Raw genomic sequence first — 25660 nt, forward strand, 5'->3', positions numbered from 1 at the left:
CCTTCCTTGATCGTCATGCGTTGTTAATACTTTAAGATGTTGTTACAATAAATTTGAAAATATTTTATTCATTATTTTTATTTGCATCGAGCTTAATGTTTATTCTCTTTACTGGTGCTCTCTTTATTGGGCATAATATTAGCATTTGTCAAGCCACATGTAATTATTTAGGAAGGTTTTCATCTTTTTAGTGTTCTGGAATAGATTATAAATGTCAAAGGGATTATTTATTCATTAAAATTTTTATAGAAATCCCTACCCATAAACCAGTAAGACTTGCTGTCAAATTAGGGAATATGGGGATGCAAAGACTAGATCTTTGATTTTCATCTCAAGTTCTTCAATAATGTTGATTTTCTAAGCTGGGCATGGTGGCTCATGCCTGTAATCCCAGCACTTTGAGGGGCCAAGGCCAGCGGATCACCTAAGGTCAGGAGTTTGAGACCAGCCTGGCTAACATGGCAAAACCCCATCTCTACTAAAAATACAAAAAAGTTAGCCAGGCATGGTGGCAGGCACCTGTAGTTCCAGCTCGTTGGGAGGCTGAGGCACAAAAATTGCTTGAACCCGGGTGGCGGAGGTTACAGTGAGCCGAGATCATGCCACTGCACTCCAGCCTGGGAGACAGAGTGAGACTCTGTCTCAAAATAATAATAATAATAATAATGTTGATTTTCTAATTTGAAGTATATTGAAATTCAATAAGCAAACATTCAAAACACTCGTATGACTCTCTTGAATCTTTATTATTTAAATAGTTTTCTATTGTACTTGAAAAGATTCGAGGTATATCCCTCTGTGTCCAAAAGGTCAGTATAATATTATGTACACATTATCTTCATAGCACAACTATTTGGAATAAGCTTTTCTTCAGAGATGTATTGGCATAAAGGAGCTCTGATTTGTTTAAATATTTTAAAAGGTATTAAAATATCTTTTCGTTTGAGAACCTCCCCTGTATACTCAGGAAAGCTCACCTTTTCAAAACCTGAGTGTTAACTATTTCCAAACATTCTGTAATGTTTATCAAAAACAAAAAATAATGAATACAGATGAACATTATTTTGGAGAGCCCCATTGTCTTCATCTACTCAGATCATCCACAATCACTGGTGAGGAGGCAGAATTTTGTCACTGGGACAGCAGTCACTTGACCCAGAATCCTCTACAGATTCCCTCCAGGGAGCCCTTCCCATTGGCTCTTTCCTAATCATTTCATGTTTTTTAGTTTCCTCAGTAAACCCTTGGTCTTAGCAAGAGTCTTTATTCCCCTATTATAATTATCACCCTAACTACAGGCAAGAAAAGAAAAATAATCTGCCACTTATATCAGTCAACTATTGCTGCTATAATGCTACGTTATAGATTCACCCACAAATTTGGTGGTTAAAATAGTAAGCATCTGCTCTCATGCTTAGGTTCTCGAGTTGACTGCTATTGACTCATTTAGAATACGCTTGATTGGGCAGCTCTATTTCTGTACTTAATGTTCCAAGACTGAAGCTCTTGGCTATGATGGGTTCAAGTTCGCTCCACGTTTCTTTCCAGGGCCTAGGCTAAAGGAGAAGACATAGCAGCCCATGGGACATGTTCGTTTCATGGATGATCACGATTGCCAAGAAGATAAGCCAACATACAGGTTATGCTATGGCTGCTAACAACTTCTTTTCCAAAGTAAGTTAGATGGCCAAATCTAGAATCAACGGTGGGGCAGTTCACTCAGTACACTAGACAGAGGTATGCATTTATAACTTAATTAAGAGGAAATGAAGAATTGGGGTGAATTTTAAAAATCTATGATACCACTGAGAGTATTTCCTTTCTAGTTTCTCTCTGCTCTGCCATGCTTCCAACCCTGGTGAAATCCACTGCGTTTAAGACCCATTTTCATATTTTGTCACCCAACTTTTCTATCAGAAAGCACTCATCTTTGAGTGGCTCCGTCTTAGTAATGAATCAGAACAATGACTAGTAAGAGAAAATTTAAAAATACCCATCAGTCCCCATGTGGTCTTCACAGAAACAGAGCCAAACTGTTGTTATTTAACCTAGTTCAGTGAGGTTCTTGGTTTATAGGTGAAAGCAATAAACATGTTGATTTCTTTTCTTTCCTCATTTGTTCTTCAGCAACAGCAAAGGGGATTTTCATTAAAGGGATCCAATTCCAGTTTAAAGATTTGGTCTGCAAAGTTTAACAAATAGTCTCAGTTTCAGAGTTCATTTTAACTGCCTCTAACCTTTTACTAATTAACTTATCTTCTTTCCTTCTAGATGCCAGAAGAAGGCTGTTGCTATTGTTTTTCTCCGTGCTTAAGGATTTTTGTCCTTCACAAAATAATCTCAGAGTGTATCATAGAAGCAACTGATGCCCCAATCTATGCCCCTCAGCCAAATGTGTGGATTCATTGCAGTTGCGCGACACATCCGTGTCTTTCTACCTCAACCATCCATGCCTCTCTGCCTGTGGGGCTTTCTTGGCACTAGAGGAGTTTGCTCTGCCTGTATGCAGGGCAGCCTAGAAGTGTAATGGGTTTAATTTCCCCAGCAGCAATTTTCAACCAGTGAGAAACTGGAACTGGTGCAAAAACAGTCCAGCTTCCCTATCCCTCTTTGGGCCACACTCCCAGAAAGCTTGAGATAGCAGTAACCTGCTCCCTTGTGCACACCTTTCATTGGCTGTCTTCCCTTTTCTACTTCACTCCTCACTCCCTTGTTGCACTTCCTGGGATCACCTCTCAAACTACCTGGGGCATTGTGACAAGCATCTGTAGTCCCAGCTACACAGGAGGTTGAGGTGAGAGGATCACTTGAACCCAGGAGTTCTAGTCCAGCCTGTGCAACATAGCAAGACTCCTGTCTCTTAAAAAATAAAATAAAATACATGTATCTACATCCTTTTCTCAGGATTGGCTTTTGGAGGAGCCTAAAGTAAGACTGTAAGCAGGAAACGCTGAGAGCTCTCCCTAAAATGTACAAAACTCAGAGAAGCTAAAGCAATAAAGCAACTTAATTTATGTGTAGATAAAAAGCAACTTAATTTATGTGTCTCAGAGATGGCATTGTTCTGTCAGAGCTGGCAAGTTAAAAAGCAGCCAAATACAAAAAATGTGCACAGAAGAAAAAGAAAAACACTCATCCAGGTGTTGGTCTGTGTTTAAAGCACAGAGAGGTGCAGTTTGGTCTTAGGCTTCTTCTGTACCCTGGTACATCAGTCTGTTCTCACTCTGCTATGAGGACATACCCGAGACTGAGTAATTTATAAAGTAAAGAGGTTTAGTTGGCTCACAGTTCAGCATGGCTGGGTAGGCCTCAGGAAACTTACGATCATGACAGAAGGGGAAGCAAACATGTCCTTCTTCACATGCCAGCAGCAAGGAGAAGTGCCATGCAAAATGGGGAAAAGCCTGTTATAAAACCATCAGATCTCGTGAGAACTCACTATCATAAGAACAGCATGAGGGTAACCACCCCCATGAATAAATTGCCTCCCACCAGTTCCCAGCTCCAACACATGGGAATTACAATTCAGATTACAATTCAAAATGAGAATCTGCGTGGGAACACAGCCAAACTATATCAACTGGCTTCTTCCACTCCCTAGCTAGTATTACCAGATCTTTTCTCTCTATGGGTGCCCCTTTCTCTGACTATTGCCCAAAAGGGATGAATATGGTCCTTTGCTCATTATTTCAAGAACAATAGATTTGCATGAGACTCATGTGCTTCTGAGAGTTGATGTTGAACCACTCTTGTGTTGTAGCTCACATCCTCTTGGCCACATTTTTACAGCAACCAGCTTTGTGATAGTGTCACCGCCAGCACCTTGCATCAGTTGCAGCACTTATCTCTTGCTTCTCTGTTACCATCTGTTAAGATGCCTTCTGCAAACTACTCAGCCATTCTGAAGCAGGTGCAACCTTTGAAGTCCAAGATTGTGAACACCTTCTGGGCCAACATGACCAATGGTAGAAGAGAGCCAATGGATCATCCTTCCTCTCATTTGTCCTTCTGGTGGACAATTTTGAAGTGTATTCTGTGTAGTTTCTCAGAGTGTCCCCTGGAGAACTGTGTCTCGTTTGCTCACAGCATTGTTCAGATTAACACATCTTCGTGGTTTTACTTTTTCCTGCATGTACACACTTGTGTCCAACCCAACTTTCTGGGGAACACTATGCTGCTTGGGTCCACATTTCCCTGTTTCTCCCTTCCTAGTGGCTCCTCACACACCCCTGGACCAATTGTTCTGACATCAACATGGTCTCCATCCTTAATGGTCTCCACCCTTAAAATGTAAAGTTTTAAAAATGAGAGTCGCTGCTGACTCACTGCTCTGAAGGTATTAACCATGTGTAAAATTTTGAACAAATGTTTATAACTCTAACTTGTTGAATACTTGTTGACATACTTGTTGAATTTGTTAAATTTTAAAAAACTTCCTGATTATACTTGTTAAAATTTTGAGAACTCTAATTCTTCCTCAAAATTGGTCCTTCATTCATTTTCACTTCTCTTTGGAATGTACAGTATTTACAACTATGGCTACAGATTTTTTTGGGGGGTGGTTATTGATTCAGAAAAAAATGCTTATTAATATGTCACTTGGGCAGGCACTATTAAGAATACAGAGTGACTAAAATGCAGTTGCTAAAATTTAAGGATAATCTAATGATGAAATAGGAAAAGCTTTACAAATAACCAGAGCAAGTGAAATACAGAGTATGATCAGCATAATGAATAAAGTGTTGACATAATACATAATACATGAAGTCCTAATACATAATGTTATGGTGACAAGAGAAGCCCATCTGGTCAGAAGCATAGACTGCACACTGTTTTTCGGTTGGCTCGAAAAACATGAAGGATGCTCCTCTTGGTCTGTGCTGAGACTAGCAAAGGCAATTGGCGAGTTGTTTTTTTTTTTTCCACAATGACAAAAATGTTTGTATTTGGTTGGCTAAGACATTTTGAAGAAACATTTTTCAATTTAATTGTTAAGAACATTTTGATGGCTCTCAACATCTCAAGCTCCAAGGATATTTCAACAAGTTTCAGTGCTATGTCATCAAACAGCATGTTTCTCCTTTCCAAGGTTGAGCTTTTAAGAGTTATGGGGTCTATTTTTCCTGAGGTCATGAAGTCCTAATACATGCACTTTTGAAGCATGATGACTCTTCATGCCTCCTGGGTATTTCTGCTTCTTTATGAGAATTTCATTGTTATTCATGTGTGGATGACAGTTTGAATGACCTAGAAAGAACAAAACATAAAAGTAATGATTACATAATTCATGCCTTCTCTAATTAACTATGTTTTATTTTCTAAGAGCTGCAGATGTTATATTACTCATAAAAGTCTGTTCATATATTATTTATGCCACACGAATAAAATGTTAGCTTGAAACACTTAAGCAAATTCTCTGGGTTTCTTTAAATTAAAAAAGCAGGTATGAGGGTATACTAACCTTGTGTCTTTTGATTTTCTGTATTCTGAAGGCTTGACATCCAGGGCCTTGCTCCTGCCTCACAGGATTCACTGATTTCTAGAGATAGTAAGTCAACAACTCTCCTGCTAGCAAACCTTTCAAACGCAAACCAACCAATTCAGAGCCCAATCACTTCCTTATCAGGTCCTTCTCATACACCAGTCTCTCCACCTGCCCAAATCTCCCCAGGTACCAGACAAGGAAGGATGAGCCCTGTGCTCAATATTATTTTTACAAGATAAGCCCATACACATTTCACAATAAGTCTAAGAAGAACATGGGAAGAACAAATATCAAGCTCTGAACAGTGGTGACCTCAAGGGCAGAGTATTAGAGAACAGATTTTTAAGTTCTCCCTTTCATAGGATTTTTTTTTTTAATGTGAGAATATAGCACATTTTTATTTTTATATTTTTTCACTATTTTCAAATTTTTAAAAATATAAAGAGAACTGGTGAAATTAGTTTACTTAAGCACATACTTCATAGCTTTGTAAATATTTTTATATCCTCCAAAGTTTCAGTCTCCTTTCTAAAATAAAATGAATACAATTAAATGAAATTTTCTCCTTGTAATTACGCCTGTAAGACTGATAAAAGGTATGAATTTGGTGGGCAGGAGGAGCGTGCGAATTATGGTACCAAGTTGGGAAGAAGGAAGAACACAGAATTCTATCCTATTTTTTCATTTTAAATTAATGCCATTTGGAAGGGGAGGGGGACAATCACATTGAGGGAAGAGACACCCTACTGTGTTTTCTTTGATTTGAGGTGCATAAATTGTAAGTAAATAAATACTGTCTTAAAAGTTTTTTATGACACTCTTTTGAAAGACATATTTGAGAGTTCTATATATTGTCTTTCTCCCCTGAGCCCCACCTGTCCCTCCAGGGATCTTTGACATTTAAGGTTTTAGGAAACAAGGCACTTGAAAATGAGAAACTAAGAATACTGAGCCAGGATCAAGATGCAAATAATTTAGTGAGAGCCTTAAACAAAATTAGGAAGTGACCAAAATGAAGAAAATAGAATGAAAAAATGACCAAACTCGGTCAAACATTTGGATATATTTTTAGTGTTTATTTTCAAGGATTCAAGTGGTATTATCTTTTAACCCTGCAACTTCTCGCTGTGGCTGCATGTGGAGATTACATCTGGAATAGGATGAGGCCTGCTATAAATGTGAGGCCTGAACCCTGCCTCTCACCCTCCCCATGGCAGGCACTGATGGACAGACCTCACTAACTCCTCCATCACTGAGAAACACAGAGTGGAAGCTGTGAGTCCACTGTACTATGCATGTGCTTAGAAAATGTCCAGTATTCATTTCCATATTTCTTATGATAATGAGGCAAATTTTATCTCACTTTCATGAAGTAATAAATTTAAAATGAAATTAAATGAAATAAAACGTTCTTATCTGTTGGGGAAGCTATGAGCAAAACCCAAGAGAAACTGTTGCACCTTTCTTATGTGGGGTCAAAGCAGTGCAGTGAGGAAGCGATGAATGTATAAAGTATTTTCACGTTTTAAAACACTCGTCTATGCTGTGTAAGTGTCTCTAGCTTAGTGTCTCCTAAATTGACATGCACCTGATAAATGACTATTGATTGAAAAGATAAATGAACAAATACATGATGCAATTTTGGGGAGGAGGGGACCATCTTGTAAGCCATCCAAGAGGACTGAAAATTCATGTTGAAGTAGGTTATTCAAATATTAGTTTAAGTACTATGTACTTGTAGGGAATTCCTTATTCCTACTGGTTATCAAAGACAGCCGCACTAGTTATCATGACAGACAAACAGATCAGCATGGCGATGGTACGATTCTTTCTTTTGGCAATATTAAATGCTTCTGTGTCTCTCACTACTTATTGGGAACCCAAATGTGGTCATATATATCCATGTTGTAGATAAAATGAGGGATGACCGTGCTATTTGAAACTGGCTTCCTTCAGCTGTGATCGTATAGTGGTTAGTAGTCTGCATTGTGAAACTGACGTTCTTCAAACTTAATGGGAAAATCTAATTACCACTCATAATAGAACCCTTACAAAGATATTAACCTTGATGCTTTGATCTAAAAATATTTAAGTATTTAATTTTTAATGCAATTCTCTTAACATTTAAAAATAATCTAGAACATGCTAGGTGCTACAGATTTCTAAAACAATGAAACATGGCCCTGACCTTGTGAAGCTTGGGGTTTAGTAGGGGAGTCAGGGCTATATATACTATCACAATACAAAATAATGCTATACTTAGGAGTGTCAACAAAACAATATTAACTCATAGAGGTGGTGATGATATAGGAGTTAAGAAAAAATTATTTAGGCAGATAGTGAGGGTATGGAAATCCTTGGTAAAGTTTTCCTTTTAATGAAAACTAGCCCCCAAATCATTTTCTTTTCTAACAAAGAGCAGCCTGTAAAATCGAGCTGCAGACATAGACAAGCAAGCTGGAAACTTGCACAAGTGAATGCCAGTAGTTGTGCCAAGAAGAAAAGTCTACCTGGGACTAGGCATGTTCAAAATGGTGACTCCATGTTCCCTTCTTTTGCCAGCTATGCGTACAGTAAGGAGCAGACAAGATGGCCCCAGCCAAATGAAAAGCTGATTTGCATAATAAGATTAGGGTGGGCTGGCCAGCCTTCCTTGTGCACTGTGTAAATGTCACACCTGGTCCAACCAATCTGTGGGCCCTAGTAAATCAGACACTGCCTCTTCAAGCCTGCCTATAAAATCTGGTGCAGTATGCCACAGGCTGGTTTTTCCCTTTCAGGAGCCCCTCTGTCTCACAAGAGAGAGAGAGCTATTCTCCTTTCTCTTTCTTTTAGCTAGTAAACCTCCACTCCTAAACTCCCTCCCCCTGTGTGTCCCCTTAATCTTCTTGGGGGAGAGACAAACCTTGCGTAGTTACCCTGGATAATGGCACAGCTTCAATGAGGTCACTAAAATGGAGAAATTTTAATTTGAACTTATTTATTTATTTATTTTTAGTTTCAATCTGTTTTCGAGTTCACTGGTTAAAAAAAGAGAAGAAATGAATAAGTGAATAAATAAACGTAATGCCTCTAAGAGACAACAAGGGCAAAGGCAGAGAGGAATTTAAAAACATGGTATCACAGCACACTCACTGTGCAGTAGCTGGAAATAGAATATAAATCATACATTGTTCTTCAATGTCAAATTACTGAAGGCCATATGGTATCTATTTGGCTTGTTTAAACTGCACTTTCAAATACAAGAAACAAAACAAATTGTATTTCAACTTACTTGCTTCTTTCTTAAGGAGGAACCTACCTACCCTTTCTAATCTCCTTGTCTAGAGGGAACAAACAGGTTTGCATCAGCAGCTATTCTGTTGGTGTAATATGCATGTCCAAAAATAGCACCAAATCAAATAGTTTTAATCCTCAATTTTGTTAAATAGCTGGATATACTGGATATTTTCCCAAAATAAATCTAAGTAAATATTGAAAAACAAATACATATACCAACATGGTATACTTTGGAACTCTGAGTGACAGTCCATGGGGTAGCCAGGCAGGTGTAGAAACAGATGTTGCCCAGCACAAAGTCTCTGGGTCTGTTTCTTCCAGCCTCCACCCATCATCACTCTGGCTGGACTGTTTGATCATCAGCCTTTGTGTTCTACTCATGATTGTACCTTTTATTCTTTATTTTTATTTATTTATTTATTATTTTTTTGAGACAGAGTCTCACTCTGTTGCCCAGGCTGGAGTGCAGTGGCACGATCTCAGCTCATGGCAACCTCCGCGTCCTCGAATCAAGCAATTTTCCTGCCTCAGCCTCCCAAGTAGCTGGGACTACAGGCACCCGCCACCACACCGGGCTAATATTTTTTTGTGTGTTTTTAGTAGAGACAGAGTTTCACTGTGTTAGCCAGGATGGTCTCTATCTCCTGACCTTGTGATCCACCCGTGTTGGCCTCTCAAAGTGCTGGAATTACAGGTGTGAGCCACTATTCTTTGTTTTTCTCCATTTGTCTTACTACAAATAAATATATAATCTAATTTCCCAATAAGCCCATATTTTTAAAAAAATCATATATGGACATACAGATAGTTCAGAAAGGAATGAAACGAAAAAGGAACTTCTCTCCTTCCCCTGCAAGTTTCTTTCCCAAAGAAGTAATTGGTATCAATTTCTTGTGATTGCTTCTAGGAAGCGAATGTGTAAATATGTGCTACATTCTGCGACTGGAGTCAATCCTGGGAATTCTGTTTTTCAATACAATCCTCAATATCAGGAAAAATTTCCAATTTATTTGTAGTGTGCACCATACTTTCTTTGGGTAGTTTTATGTTCCTCTCTGTTTTTGGTTATTCTTCATTTTCAAATTTTAATATTGTGTTTTTTCCTTTTGGTGACCAGGTTCATTAGCAAGTTACTTATAGACAACTTCACTCTTAGTTACTTATTTTCAATCTATTTACCCACTTTGTTTCCTAATTAATTAATTTTGCTTTTATCTTTATTATTTTCTTCCTTTTCTTAGGTTTATTTTGTTATTATTTTCTAACTTTTGGTCTTGAGTAGCTAAATTCTTTTGTTTTTATTCTTTCCTGCTAGTTATATAGATATGCAAGGGTAGGTATTTTTCTCTGCTTTTAATTTCTAATATTTATTGTTTTAATTATAATAATTTCTAAATACTTTGCAATTATAATTTTGATTATTTCTTTGATCTTAGACATTTATAGGAAGAAAATTACAAATTTCAGGGTGGTTGTAGTTTTTCTCCCTGATTTTCATTATTATCTTTTACGTTATCTTTTATGTTTTGTGTGTGGTTGTGTATGCGCATCAAGAACTATTTCTGCTTTTCCCCTAATATACAGCCAATTGCTTTATAAATATAAGTGATTAAAGTGAAGTATATTCTATAAGACTATAGAATTTAATATATTTTCATTATCTTACCTTCAATTATTTTGTGCAGAATTTCAAATTTTTTCTTATCTATATTTTTTTCCTAGCATTTCTTGAAATTTATGGTTTTGTCATTGTTTTTGCTACGTTATTTATTGTTATCTTATTATTTAGGTAAATGCGTGTTCTAAATGTTTCATCTTTATGTGTTTAAACTCTTTTAGACTCTTCCTTGAATTCAAACTTCTCTGACATTAGTATCATACTTTCAAATTTGTATTAATATTTTCCTGGTCTGGATTTGTTTAAGCTTTGAAAGTTTTTACCCTTTTAGAATTTCCCTATATTATCCATGTTTTATAGGATATGTGTTTGCTCCTTTTTTTTTTTTGAGATGGAGTCTCACTCTGTCGCCCAGACTGGAGTGCAGTGGCGTGATCTTGGCTCACTGCAAGCTCCACCTCCTAGGTTCACACCATTCTCCTGCCTCAGCCTCCTGAGCTACTTTTTAATTTAATTTGTGAAAATTTTTTATTCATTTTAATGTATATCTTGACATGTTTGAGAGCAAAGTTATATTTAGACTTAGTTCTGTCATCCTGACATCTTTTCTGCTTTCGATACTATATATTCAATTGAACTAGCTTTTGAATCTGCAAACTAATATTCATTTTAGTTTTGTTTTTATTTTTTCCTCATTTGGACTCCAGCTTTTGGTACTGGCAGTACTATTTGAACAAAGCATTTTGCTACTTTGTTTTTACTGCTTCTTACTTATACCTTCTTTCACTATTTACTTTTTACTATGTACAAATTTACTAGTTAGCTAGTCTAAGGTATAGGACAACGAGACAAGAAATTCATTTGCTTACTTAATTCAAACACATTTTACAGAGTTTCTATAAATGTGCTTAAGTCAATGAATTATCTCACAACTACAAAACCACTGTAAGTTTGATTAAATCTAGCATGAAAACAGCGGTTTCTGTGGGGGGAAAAATTAAAAGTTTCTTAGAAAGCACTGAGATATTCTAAAAAACACTGCACCCCCAGCATGAGTTGGCACAACTCAAAAGCAGTAGATGAGAATGATAAGTAGATATTACTGCTTATAAGCTTATGGGTCAGCTGGATGTTCTTGTGATCTCACCTGGACTCCCTCATGCATCTGTGGTTCACTGTGGGTCAAGTATGCAGCTCTGCTAAACTCGGGAGCCTCTCTCCATGTTTGGGAGACAGGTGGCTATAGCTGGTCCAGGCTGGCCTCCCCTGGGATGGTTGCGATCTGCTCTTCATGTGCTCCCATCCTCTAGCAATCTTCTGAAACTTGTTCCCAAGATGCTGGCAGGACTCCAACAGAAAGGGAGCAGAAGTGCCAGGTCCCTTGAGACCCAGGCCAATCTCAAGCTGGGTCTCTTGAGATGCAGGTTTAAATCTCTATTGGCCTCACCAAGTCCAGAGGCCAGCCCAGATTCAAAAATGGAGAAACATATGCCACCACCCTCTGCAGGGAGGAGTTTGTTGTAGTGTCACATTGTCAAGACCACAGATACTTGAGGAATTGAAATGCTTTGTCAATGGGCGCTCCATATACTGCTACTTGGAATTAGAATCCTTTTGTCTTCATGCTACCCTCACCCTGACTCATGCAGGCCAGGCCTTGTCAGGGCCTGGAGCATTTTTCATTAAAAGGAAGACTGTTTCATCACTTTAAAAAGATAGAATGAAGTCTGCTGTGTGGCAATTCATTTGGGGGCTCTTATTAATGTGTTGTTCTGTGACCTATGTCAGTATGTTCACTTTGAAGTTTCAAGATGATCTCCACCCTAGGATAACTGAAAATGTGTACATACCAATTTATGAACTTTGCAAAAGACTATGCTTTTCAAACTAAAGACAAAATTGTTGGAGAAAATTTATATTTATTCACATTTGTATTTTATATTAGTGTTTATAAAACATATATTTAGGAAAGTTGGATTTTATACATAACTGCTCATTGATTTTATTATAGTCATGTCTATTTTCAGGGATTGTATTTTTCACTGAATGATTAATTTATATCTCTGAGATCTGTGATATATAAACACAGTTCCATGATTCCACAGCAGTTATGTTTATATTATTTTTCTCGAGCATACTGTAAGTTCTCTCCAGTTAAATGAATCTAGCTCTAAGAAACATAACACCTAGGAATAAAAAGTCTTTCCAAATACATTGCCTAAATTTGGCAGGCTTACTTCAGAAACATAGTCTTGTTTGTGTGTGTGTGTGTGTGTGTGTGTGTGTGTGTGTGTGTGTGTGTGTTTTAAGACAGAATCTCGCTCTGTCACCCAGGCTGGAGCGCAATGGTGTGATCTCAGCTCACTGCAACCACCACCTCCTGGGTTCAAGTGATTCTCCTGCCTCAGCTTCCCAAGTAGCTGGGACTACAGGCATGGTGCCACCACACCCAGCTAATGTTTGCATTTATAGTGGAGATGGGATTTCACCATGTTGGCCAGGCTGGTCTTGAACTCCTGACCTCAAGTGATCTGCCTGCCTTGGCCTCCCAAAGTGCTGGGATTACAGGCATGAGCCATTGCTCCCGGCCTAAGTCTTGTTTTAAAATAAAAATGCACTTGGCTCTTTTGAACTTGTCAAAACTACCAATGACATGAAATCACTTATTATTATTTGTTATTATTATTAATTTGTTATTAAATAAAATCCCTAAAGATCAAAATTCAAAATGAAAAATAAATCCAGGATATATGTCTCAATCATTTATTTCTTTTCTTTTCAGCAAACCATTCACACATAAAGTGAAATGGAGAATTTTAGCAATCCTTAAGTAGTTTAACAGGACTACTTGACTGAATTTTAGTAAGTCTCAAGATATTTATGGAGATAATTATCACATATATTAAAAATGAGGAAAAAATTACTTGATTCAATGGGATATTTCCTTTGTGGTCAATATCTATTAGGTGGTATTATGCAATGGAAAATTTGAAACAATTATTGTGTACCAAATGATTCATTAAATGATTAGCTAATTGATCATATTTATTATAATCTATTTCAGTCAATGGTCTCTAAGGATGAGAATTAATATAGGAATGCCATTAGCCATTTATAAATGAAAATTTTTGCTTTATTCTTAATGGCAACTGACTACTAGCTAAAGGCAAAGTACATTAAGTAAGTAAACCCAGTAGAAAAAAACTAGAATCTATAGAGACTGTAGTCTAGACAAATTGCAGTTATGTAATTTCAAAACTACCTAACAATGTTTTAGTCAACAACCACATATATGACAGTGGTCCCATAAGATCAAAATGAAGCTTAAAAATTCCTATTGTCTAGTGAAATCGTAACCAACACAACATCACAGCACAATGCATTACTTAACGTTGTTTGTGGTGATGCTGGTGTAAACAAAGCTACTGTGCTGTCAGTTACATGAAAGCATAGCACATACAATTGTATGCAGTACATAATAATGTATAATAATAATAAATATGTCACTGATTTATGTATTTACTATACTACAGTTTTTTTTGTTGCCTTAAGGCACACTTCTTCTACTTATTAAACAAAAAGTTAATTGTAAAACACCTTCAGGCAAGTCCTTCAGGAAGTATCCAGAAGTAGGTAGGCATAGTTACCATAGAAAATGACAGCTCCATACGTGCTATTGCCCCTGAATATCTTCCAGTGTGCAGGCAGAAAACAGTGATCTTGATGATCCCGACCCTGTGTAGGCCTAGGTAAATGTATTGTTTATGTCTTAGTTTTCAACAACATAAAAATGAAAATAGAATTTTTTTCCAAAAATATGGATACAAAGAAAATATTTTTGTACGGTTGTATGCTGTGTTTGTATTTTGAGCAAAGTATTATTTTTAAAGAGTTGAAAAGTTTTAAAAATTAAAAATGTTTAAGTTATAACAAGCTAAGGCTATTATGGAAGAAAGAAAAATATTTTAAATGAATTTAGTGTAGCCTAAGTGTACAGTGTATATGACGTCTACAGTGTACAGTAAGGTTCCAGGCCTTCACATTCACTCACCACTCCCTCGCTGAGTCAGCCAGAGCAACTTCCAGTCCTGCAAGCAGCATTCATGGTAAGTGCTCTTTACTGGTATATACCATTTCTTATCTTTTATACCATATTTTTACTGTACCTTTTCTAGGTTTATTTATGTTTGATACCTCTGTGTTACAATTGCCTGCAGTGTTGAGTGTAGTAACTTGCTGTACCGGTTTACAGTCCAAGAGCAATAGACCATACCGTATAGCCTAGGCATGTAGTAGGCTACACCATCTAGGTTTGTGTAGTACACTCTATGATGTTTTCACACAATGATAAAATCACTGAACAATACATTTCTCAGAAATGTATCCCCCTCTTTAAGTGACATGTGACTTTGGTTGTATACATAAGGATATCTATTTTATAATTAATATTTCCAATTTTGTTTTCTGATAGTATCTCACGTAATGAACACAGCAACCCATTAGTCAGTTCAGGCAAGTTTTACTAAATAACTATATAGACTTGTGAGTTTACATGACTTGGCCTAAGTTCAGAGCCAGTCTGTGGTTGACTCATTTTCCTTGCACCAAAGCCCCTGTTCTCTCTACCAAGACAGTACTGCATTTGGCCTCATCTGTGTGCACTTCTGGGAGAGCTTAGCCATTATGAGGGTTGATGGAGGAAGAGAAAGAAACTCAAAGAACGTATCGTGGAACAATTTCCAGCCTTGAAAAATGGCATAGAAAGAACTCAGTTTCTTCTTTCCAGTAAGTGGACCTGATTTCTGTTCAATGGAAGTCATTAAAAAAACTCAAACATTTAAGAATATGGACTTCAAATCCTATATCAAACTTCACTCAGGCAATGTTAAGCCTGCATTTTATTTTACATAAAATAAGAACTATTTAATAATATTGGTAGTATTATTGATTATGAAAAATTTTATTCTGTTACATTTTATGGGTATATTATATTGTTGTTCAGCAGATATATATTCACCACCTCCCTCCATGACTTCTGTAGACAGCATGCACTTCTTTGCCCCACTGATGTTGAGCCCAGTCATGTGACTTTCTTCGACCCATGGAACATAACCCAAAGTGACAATGTGCCAACTCCAAGTCTGCACTGTAAAAGTCAACATGTGTCCCTATGTCCTTCTTGTGCTCCAGCCATCCATCACAAAGAGAAGATCATGCCTCATGTAGCTGCCAGTTCAAGAAGGAAGGGGGACCTGTGGACCAGGCATTGGGCCCAACCTGCAGCTTGGAGCCCAGACTAGCCACATTTAGTTTAGGTCAGCTGAATCTCAGCAATGCATAGTGAAATCATTGGTAATAAGGCTGGAAAGATAGTGTCTAGAAAACTAAGAATACCAGATAAAGTTATTCACAATTACTCTATTTTAGGTGAGTGAGAATTATTACAAGTCTTTGAGCACAAATTTTGCCAAGATTATTCTGGCAACAATGTGTAGGGCATAGGGCCAAGACTTCAAATGGAGTCTACGTCTATAGCTCCCAGAGAAGAAATAAACCATGCCGTTAGTTTGATGCTAGGATTTTGAGCATGCATGAGGCAATGTGAAGAATAAATGGGCTTTGGGAAGAAGTCATGCTTGGAAATTTACAGCATGATGGCTTAATACCCAACAGAAATAATGAACCTGAATCTCTGAGAATATGGTTGTCACCTAGTTCAGGAGTCTCCCTTAAGAACAATCACATAGTAAATATTCTGCAATTGTTTTATTTTGTCTTTACTTTGGTATCTCTTGATAAGAACCTTCAGGTTAGGCTTTCAGGTCATTGTTGTGTTTTTACATTTGAACAATCTTCTTAAGAATTAACTGCCATTAAGCATGAAGTGAATTGTTGACTCGCCTTGTTCAAGACTGAAAGCAAATCTGATAAATGTGCTACTGAATTGTTATGAATTGTTTTTAATTTATCTAAGAACATACCATACTTATTTGTAGGATTTCATGGTGTGGCTTACTAACATTGAATTCTTCATTACGAAAAGCTAGCTAATCAATGTAAATATACTATGGCTTGAGTGTGTCTCTCAAGATTCATGTGTTGGAAACTTAATCCCCCATGGTAACAGTGTTTGGAGGTGGGGCCTAACAAGAGGTGATTTGTTCATGAGGGCTCTGTTGTTATAAATGGATTAATGTCATTATTGTGGGAATAAATTAGTTATAAAAGCAAGTTTGGCCACATCTCTCTCTTGCTTTCATGTTCTTTTGTCCTTCTGCTTCTGCCGAGGAATGATGTAGCATGAAGGCCCTCACAAGATGCTGGCACCATGCTCTTGGACTTCTCAGCCTCCAGAACCATGAGCAAAATAATTTTTTATGAATTACTCAGTCTCAAGTATTCTGTCAGAGCAACACAAAACAAACAAAGATAAGATACTTCATGGTTATCAGTGCCAAGAACAAACCAAATGATCAGACTAATATAATTCAATGACTGAGAACATAGGGCAGTAGTTTTCAATTGTAGCCACAAATTACAATCACTTGGTGATGTTTTTAAAATCTCCATGTCAAGGCTTTACCCTAGAACCAAAAAACTATTATTTTTAAATACCTTGCTGGTGATTTTATTATGCAGCCATTGTTGAGACTGGGCATATATGTCCTATCCAGTTTTTAAAAGCCAAATAATCTGGAGAGTTTACCTATACAAAATACCCCTGTGAAGACCATCATTCCCCATAGCCTAGTTTTTATAATTAGGCAAAAAAATAAATTATATATACAATTCAATTACATAATTGAGTTATGCCTATATAGATAGATATCTGTTATATCTGTATATAGGTATCATTATATTATCTATATTATTATCTACAATTATATATCTATAATATAATTATATAGATAATTTAACATAATATAATTATCTATATACAGACAGATATAACAGATATCTATCTTTATAAGTAGATATATTTATATCTACATATATTATATACATATAATGAGATTAACCCAACACAAAAAATGGAAAAAATATGGGGAGGTGGACAAAACCACAATTATTGGGTGGAAATTGTGCTCTGAGTGCTTCAAGGTAACTGGTTTTGAAAAAAAGTCATTTTTTTTAAAGAAAAATAATTTTATAGATGTTGACACAGCTGGCTAGATTATTGGGATTTTGAAATGATCCTCTTTAAAGTCAATTTGGAGACTTGTCCTGTATTTAACAGCACTGCAGCAATAAATGTGACATTTTATAATTATAAAAAAAATGCCAGGGCCAGGTGCAGTGGCTCACACCTGTAATCTCAGCCCTTTGGGAGGCTGAGGCAGGCAGATCACTTGAGCTCAGGAGTTCAAGATTAGCTTGGGCAACACGGTGAAACCTTGTCTCTACAAAATAAAAAAATACAAAAATTAGCAGGGCATGGTGGTGCACACCTGTAATGCCAGCTACTGGGGCTGAGGCAGGAAGATAGCTTGAACCTGGGAGGGCAAGACTGCAGTGAGCCGAGATCACACCACTGCACTCCAGGCTGGGTAACAATGTGAGACCCTGTCTCAAATAATAATAATAATAATAAAAGCCAGAATATAATTGATCTAATTTCTTTTTTATTATTTTTTATTGTGTTCAAATATACAGAATGTAAAATTTCCGTCTTAGCCATTTTTCAAGTGTACGGTTCAGGGACATTAAGTTCATTCACATTGTTTTGCAACCACCACCACTGTCAATCCACAGAACTCTTTTTCTTCGGACAAAACTGAAATCCTGTACCCATCAAACAACAATGCCCCACGTCCCCCCTCCCCAATCTCTAGCAACCACTATTCTACTTTCTGTCTCTATGAATTTGACAACTCTGTATACCTCATATAACTGAAATTATATGGAAGTATTTGTCTTTTTGTGACTGGCTTATTTTATGTAACATAAAGTCTTCATCCGGGCACGGTGGCTCACACCTGTAATCCCAGCACTTTGAGAGTCCGAGTTTGTCAGATCATAAGGTCAGGAGATCAAGACCATCCTGGCTAACATGGTGAAACCCCGTCCCCATCTCTACTAAAAATAAAAATAAAATAAAATAAAATAAAAGTTAGCTGGGTGTGGTGGTGCATACCTGTAGTTCCAGCTACTTAGGAGGCTGAGGCAGGAGAATCTCTTGAAACCAGGAGGCCGAGGATTGCAATGAGCCAACATCGCACCACTGCACTCCAGCCTGGGTGACATAGTGAGACTCCATCTCAAAAAAAAAACAGTTTTCAAGATTTATCCATGTTGTGGCATGTGTAAGAATTTCCTTCTTTAATGCTGAATAATATTTCATTGAATGAATACACTACATTTTGTTCATACATTCATTCATCAATGGACACTTTAATTTCTTCTGCCTTTTGGTGTTGTGAGTAATGTTGCTATCAACTTTGGTGTACAATATGTACACCAATATGCTTTCAATTCTTTTTGGTATACGCCCAGAAGTGGAACTGCTGAATCACATACACTACTTTTTAATTTTTGTGGAACTGGCATGCTCTTTTCCACCGTGGCTGTACATAAAGTGGCTGCACCATTTTATGTACACAAGAGTTCCAATTTCTCCCATTCTCAACAAAACTTATTTTCTGCTGCTCTTTAAAAATAGTAATCACTCTAATGGGTATAAGGTAATATCTCACTGTGGTTTTTATTGAGCATCTTTTCACGTCATATTGGCCATTTGTATATCTTCTTTGAAGACATATCTATTGAAATCCTTTGCCCATTTTTTAACCAAGTTTTTATTTTTGTTGTTGTTGAGTTGTAGGAGTTCTTTATACATTTTGGATATTAATCCCTTGTTAGACACATGATTTGCAAATCTTTTCTCCTATAATGTGGGTTGCCTTTTTACTCTGTTACTTGTGTCCTTTGATAAAAAGTTTTTAATTTTGAAAAAAAATTCACTTTTTCCCTGTGTTTTTGGTGTCATACCCAAGAAACGAGTGACAAATAATTCATTTACTTTTAGCAAATTCTGTCTGATAAGTCAAAAAAGATTATTTACAATGCAAAACAATTAGATTGTCTGGCTTTTCACATTCAAAACACAGGATATTAAAAATAAACAAAATCGAAGTTGGCAAACTCTGGGACTTTATTGAAACTTTAACTTTTGAAAAAACATTACTTTTTTTTGTTTAGTTAATTACTTTACCTGAGGTTTATAGTTCATGTTTAGTTCATGGATGCTTTCAAATAGAAATAAAATGAGAACTCTTTTGAAGTCTATATCTATGTGTTATGTGTCTTTGTTTTGCCAAACCCCCTAGTAGAGTTAATAGCAAAGAATAGCTACTCAATATACCCTTAAAATAATATTAACCCAGGTGGTACTCTTTGATAGTATTTACACCATATATTCATTTTATAGTTGAACAAATTGATATCTTGGGAGGCAAAATAATCCAAGTGATTAATACTGAATATAAAACAGATACCTTGCTTGTACATAGAACAAAAATACTTGGGTTTAGATGTTTAGATAGCCTGTCTGAACACACAGGACAATGGATACCTGTGGGATGTAGGTGTGCATATCATGTTGCACTTTAATTGTGAGCAGGTGGTGCAAGGGGGACATGAAGATAAATGTCGGGCCCCCAAGAAAATTTATTCTAAGAATTTACCGTTAGTCCTATAAGTGCTCCTGAAAACTCTTACCCTGCCCCTTGAGGCTTCCCACAACTCATGCATTTCCCAGGTATTAGCAAAGTATAGTGACAGATGCTGAGAAACCATCTGTGTAAATTGCCCTCTTGGCCGACCAGGTGTCTTTTCTTCCCCCCTCCCCCCGCTCCAAGATGAAGTCTTGCTCTGTTGCCCAGGCTGGAGTGCAGTGGTGCAATCTCGGCTCACCGCAACCTCCCCCTCCCAAGCAATTCTCCTACCTCAGCCTCCTGAGTAGCTGGGATTACAGGTGCACATCACCATGGCCAGCTAATTTTTGTATTTTCAGTAGAGACGGGGTTTCACCATGTTGACCAGGATGGTCCTGCATTCCTAACCTTGTGATCTGCCCACCTCAGCCTCCCAAAGTGCTGGGATTATAGGTGTGAGCCACCGCGCCCGGCCAGCATCTGACTTTTAAACTCATTTTGTTTGATAACATTTATAGTAGTTTAGGCCTTAAGGGGACTTCCAAGGCATTAGTTTCATATGTCCTTCTTTTCAGATGGAGAAAAAGAGGCCAAAGGAGGCAGTCACTTGATACAAATAAACGGCCAGTAAGTGGTGTGGTCCAGATCCTAAAGGGACTCCCAGATCCAAATGCTTTTACTGTTATCCCTCTGTATTCATGGGGGATTGGCACCAGGATCCCCAGTGTTGCCAAAATCTAAGGATACTTTAGTTCTTTATATAAAATGGCATAGTATTTGCATTTAATCTATGCACATCCTCCTGTATACTTTAAGTAATCTCTAGATTACTTATAATAGCTAATACAGTGTAAATGCTATGTAAGTAGTTGTTATACTATATTTTTAAAATTTGTGTTATTTTTGTATTGTTCTTTTAAAATTTTTTTGAATATTTTTTCATACATGGTTGGTTGAATTAACAAATGTGGAATCCATACATAGAGAGAGCCAACTGTATATTGCTAGAAATGTCACCAGAGGCAGAAACAAAAAAGGGACTATAGATATGCATTCCAGGAACTGACTTTCTCCTTGTCTTCTAGAAGCTTGCTCACCCTCAGCCTTCCACAAAGGCAGAAAATCTTTGGCTTCTAGCACTCTGACTCTCCCAAACCTACTAATAAAGCCATGAGGATCCTGAACATGGGGACTTCCTTACTCCAGCCCCAGGGCCTCTTTAGCTGAATCCACTGCCACCAGAAATGTGATGGCTGCACTCTTTCCTAATTTTCTCCACTCTCAGCTACCTTTGATGAAGGGGGCTTCATTCTGTAAAGATTAGCATAGCTTGCTACTGGAGGTTTTCCTGTTGCCGTATTCACAAAAAATTGTATTGGCAAGATTGACAATTTTCTAAAATGCTCAAATTTATCTGACCTTACAAATAACATCCACTGGAAAATTATCAGACATCTGTGAGAGTCATTTTGGGTTGAATTAAATTTTTGATGTGCTGTGAAATTGGGTCAGTGCATTAGAATTACATTTTAATAGTTACGAATGCACTCATAAAATGTTGTTCTTCCGTGCAAATTGGCAACACTCCCAGACTTGAGGAAGCTTTGAAGAGATGAATTTCAAAATTCCTGATTAGCAAATATGTGCAAGAAGTCAAAAAAGACACATCAAGAATTTTTTAATAATGTACACAATACTTCTTGATTTATCTTACTATTATGATCTTAAATGGGGTATTTGCACTGAAAAAGGCAACATTATTCAACGCTTTGTGTAGAAAGCAGGAAATTTATAAAAGGAGAAGCTGATCTTTCTCCTTAGGGTTTGTGGTTCCTGTGAAGTCATTGTACTTAGTCAACTGTTTTCTGGATTGCTTAACAGAGTAAAAATAGGACAAAGCAATGAAAGTTGTGGAGACTCAGATTTCCACTGTATGTTATAAAGAACTTCTTAACAACACACTGCCTTGTGAGGGAAAAAATTGCAGCTCATGCAGAATGGCTAAGCAGAAGGTGGACAACTATCTTTCAGGGATATTATAGAGGAGGAGTTTCCAATCTTTTGGCTTCCCTGGGCCACATTGGAAAAATAAGAATTGTCTTGGGCCACACATAAAATACATTAACACTAATGCTAGCACATAAAATACACTAACATTAGCACATAAAATACACTAACACTAACGCTAGCTGATGAGCAAAAATTATTTAAAAAATTTCATAATGTTTTAAGAAAGTTTATGAATTTATGTTGGCCCACATTCAAAGTCATCCTGGGTCGCAGCCCCACAGACCGTGGGTTGGACAAGTGTCTCATAGAAGATACCGCATAATATTGGATGAGAAGTGGACTCAGTGACTCTCAAGACCCTTTTGAATTTTAAGAGTGGGCTGGCATAGTCTAAAAAATAGAGCCAAAAGGTTCCTAGGTTGCCTGGTGGAATCACTGATGAGTAATAAGTCTCAGAAATGAATTTTCACCTAACCGAATTTATAAGTTAGTAGTACTAAACTTACCTTTCTGGAACCCACATAGAAACTAAGGGACAGACAGCTTTGGATGCAAAAATAACTCAAGTGGAGCTGGAGGAACCTGGCAGGTTACACAAACTTAAACTCCTTGCAGGGTCAGCAGGTCCTCTGAAGCCAGGTATAAGACAGGAGTGTAGTGGATGTTGAGGACCAGCTTCAGAACATGTTCAAAACGTAAAGCATTTTTGATTTCCTTTCTTAACAAATCATTGCCATCAACCCTAATCCCTTACATTAGAAACACATAGGAGATAAACAAGAGAACTCTGGAGCAAATGGCCAAGACCACACAAGAAATCTTTGTTGGGGTCCAACCATGACCCATCCCCAGTGAATGTTAGCACAGTAGAGTGTAGAGTTTTCTTCAGTTTCTAAAAGCTTACACAAGGCAAAGGTGAATGTTCACCTCGGTGCCCTTCAATTTCATCACATCCTGCATTTACATCATGTCTCTTTTCCATACTCCTCTTCCTTACCCCTGCCCCTGAGTTCTTCCCCGTGATACCTGACTTCACCAGTGCCTCACATGCAGGACCTATTCTTCTGCCTCCTCTGAATCAACATTTACCTAAGTTATTACTCATCCCTCTAGTCCCTCTACATATGTTATGGAGTAAAATAATGGCAAGATTTAAAGACAAACAGAAACATACTCTGGGCGCCTCTTCCCAGATATTTGCATAGTAATCAAGTTTTCTTATAACTGAAAAACCATTTCATTAAGTACTGCTTCCATAATTGTAAATTCTATGCAGGTAATCAGCAGTTAAGGGTAATTTTTTTTTTTTTTTTTTTTTTTGAGACGGAGTCTTGCTCTGTTGCCTAGGTTGGAGTGTAGTGGCGCGATCTCCCGGGTTCATGCCATTCTCCTGTCTCAGCCTCCTGAGTAGCTGGGACTATAGGCGCCCACCACCACACTCGGCTAATTTTTTTGTATGTTTGGTAGAGATGGGGTTTCACCGTGTTAGCCATGATGGTCTCGATCTCCTGACTTCGTGATCTGCCCGCCTTGGCCTCCCAAAGTGCTGAGATTACAGGTGTGAGCCACTGAGCCTGGCCAGGGCAATTGTTTAAGGTATTCTTCGGTTGTGCATCCCCCATCCCACCAGGTAGGTCAGCCCCTCTACTTCTGTGCATAAACCTGGAAATGATGCAGTGGAGATGATTTTAAAATCCCTTACTACAATCTGTACTCATTCAACAAAATTTAATCAGTTTCTTCTGTGGAGGAGCTATTGTACTCTTCAACAAGCAGCATTACTGATCTATGGATAACATTATTATACTAAAGCACTTTATTTTTTTTCTAAAAGTTTATGCATTTATGGCCTCTGAGGTTAAGCCTATTGTTTTTCCTTCACTGAGTATGATTTTGCTATATTTTTAAAGGAATTCATTTAGGTGTTATTTGACATTTAGACTGAAATGATTTTTCAGTTTGTTTGGAAGAAATACTTTTAAAAAGTTAAGAAGTCAGAAGTCTACAAGTCAATGGAGATAAAATATGAAAACAAGGACTTGGTTTTAAGAAGTTGTAATCACAACTGCTAAAATTAAATCAACTTACTAGAACCTTCTGAAAACAAACATATATGCAAATACTGTAAAATATATGGATTTATACCACAAAAACTCAAACACAGGGAACCTATGGTAGCCATTTTTTCTATCAAAAACCAAGGCAAAACTGGTCTAATTTGCTTCCATTGAACCAAAGTTATGAAATAGAATAGGGATGATCAAAGCATCCATTTTCTCAAACTTTCTCTTACACCAAACCTTTTAGCCAAACTGCTAGAGAAGATTAAAACCGAAGTTTCATCCTCTTTTTCCCTTTGTCTAATCAGTGCTTGGGAGAGAAAATAACATAGGTAGGATTCCTTGGTTTGCTGGGTAATCGAGACTCTCAGCTAAAAACAAAAACTTTTGTAGTATTTATAGAGGATGACAACTCCAGTTTTGAAATCTAGAAGGCAGTGATTAAAAGAATTTGTTTTTCTCCTCTCAAGAATGTATCGTACTTGCATTAAGAAGGAAAATGAAGCTCGGTGTCTAACATGCTCACCTTAAAAAGTACCTCTCAGTCAGGTGGGTGCAGGGTTCTGGGAAGTCCTCACATGCCTCCTCCACCGCAGGGAGCTCCTCGCTCTTCAGAAGAGGGGACCACTCTCCTTGGGCAGGGAAGACCCTTCTCCTACAGCTGGAAAATGGACCGGAAGCAGCTTGGAGCTGACTTTCTTTGCGCCGCCTGCCAAAGGCTCCTCAGTAGCATTGCGAGAATCCAGCGCCCAGAATCAGGGCTGGTTGAAGTTACAGTTTTTTTCCATCTCCGCTTTGAAAATACAGAAAATGACCGAGATGAAAATACCAATGACAGCCATTAAATAAAAGATAGTAAAAATGGCCAAAGCAAGCATGAGATCCACAATGAAAATAATCAGTTTTGCCAACATGTTGGCATTTCTTCTCGTTCACAGAATGTATTTCAAAAGTCCCAAAGGCACCTACCATGTGATTATGTCTTTGTAAAATGTGGGCAGGAATAAGGACATTTCTAAACATGCTGAAGAGTGTTGTAATTCTTCTAAGTATCTACCAGGAAGGCTGGTTTAATGAAAGTTTTGATTTCCCAACTGGTACAAAACAGTGGCTAAAGGTAAAGTGTGGAATATTGATTCGCTGTGGGGACTCTAATGGGGAGAAGTCCAAGAATTTATTTCATCCTATAACTGTGTAATTACTGATTTTAATTTCCACAGGGTATAGACACCCTAATGTGCATTTATAGCATAAAAGGCTATTATAGATACCTGATGTTTCTTAGAAAATTAAAATGTGCCAGTCCAGTGTAAAGGGAAAATAAAGCCATTTTCAAACATGCAAAGCTTCAGAAAGTTTATTTCTTTTGTGTATTTTTTTTAAAGTTACTAGAGAATATAATTCAATAAATTATTTTGCTTGCTGAAAGAGAAATACTTGGCATGTAAGAAACTGCAAATTTAGCCAATAGAGCAATGAAATTAAATCCCAGAATCATAGCTCAGCAGCAGACATAAAGGCAATAAATTCAAATTAGGAAAGGAACTTAGTGAGC

General features: G+C 37.4%; 1 long non-coding RNA gene across 1 annotated transcript; it reads right to left on the bottom strand.

The window, feature by feature from the left end:
* Window positions 1–727: 727 nt before the first annotated feature.
* Window positions 728–25060, bottom strand: LOC107000470 (uncharacterized). Its single transcript, XR_001447595.3, has 2 exons — window positions 24632–25060; window positions 728–5247 (listed from the first exon to the last, which is right to left on the bottom strand). It is a non-coding gene; the product is annotated as an uncharacterized LOC107000470 (long non-coding RNA).
* Between the last annotated feature and the right edge of the window lie 600 nt (window positions 25061–25660).

The sequence above is a fragment of the Macaca mulatta genome, chromosome 10 (assembly GCF_049350105.2).
Source record: "Macaca mulatta isolate MMU2019108-1 chromosome 10, T2T-MMU8v2.0, whole genome shotgun sequence".
Lineage (NCBI taxonomy): Eukaryota > Metazoa > Chordata > Mammalia > Primates > Cercopithecidae > Macaca > Macaca mulatta.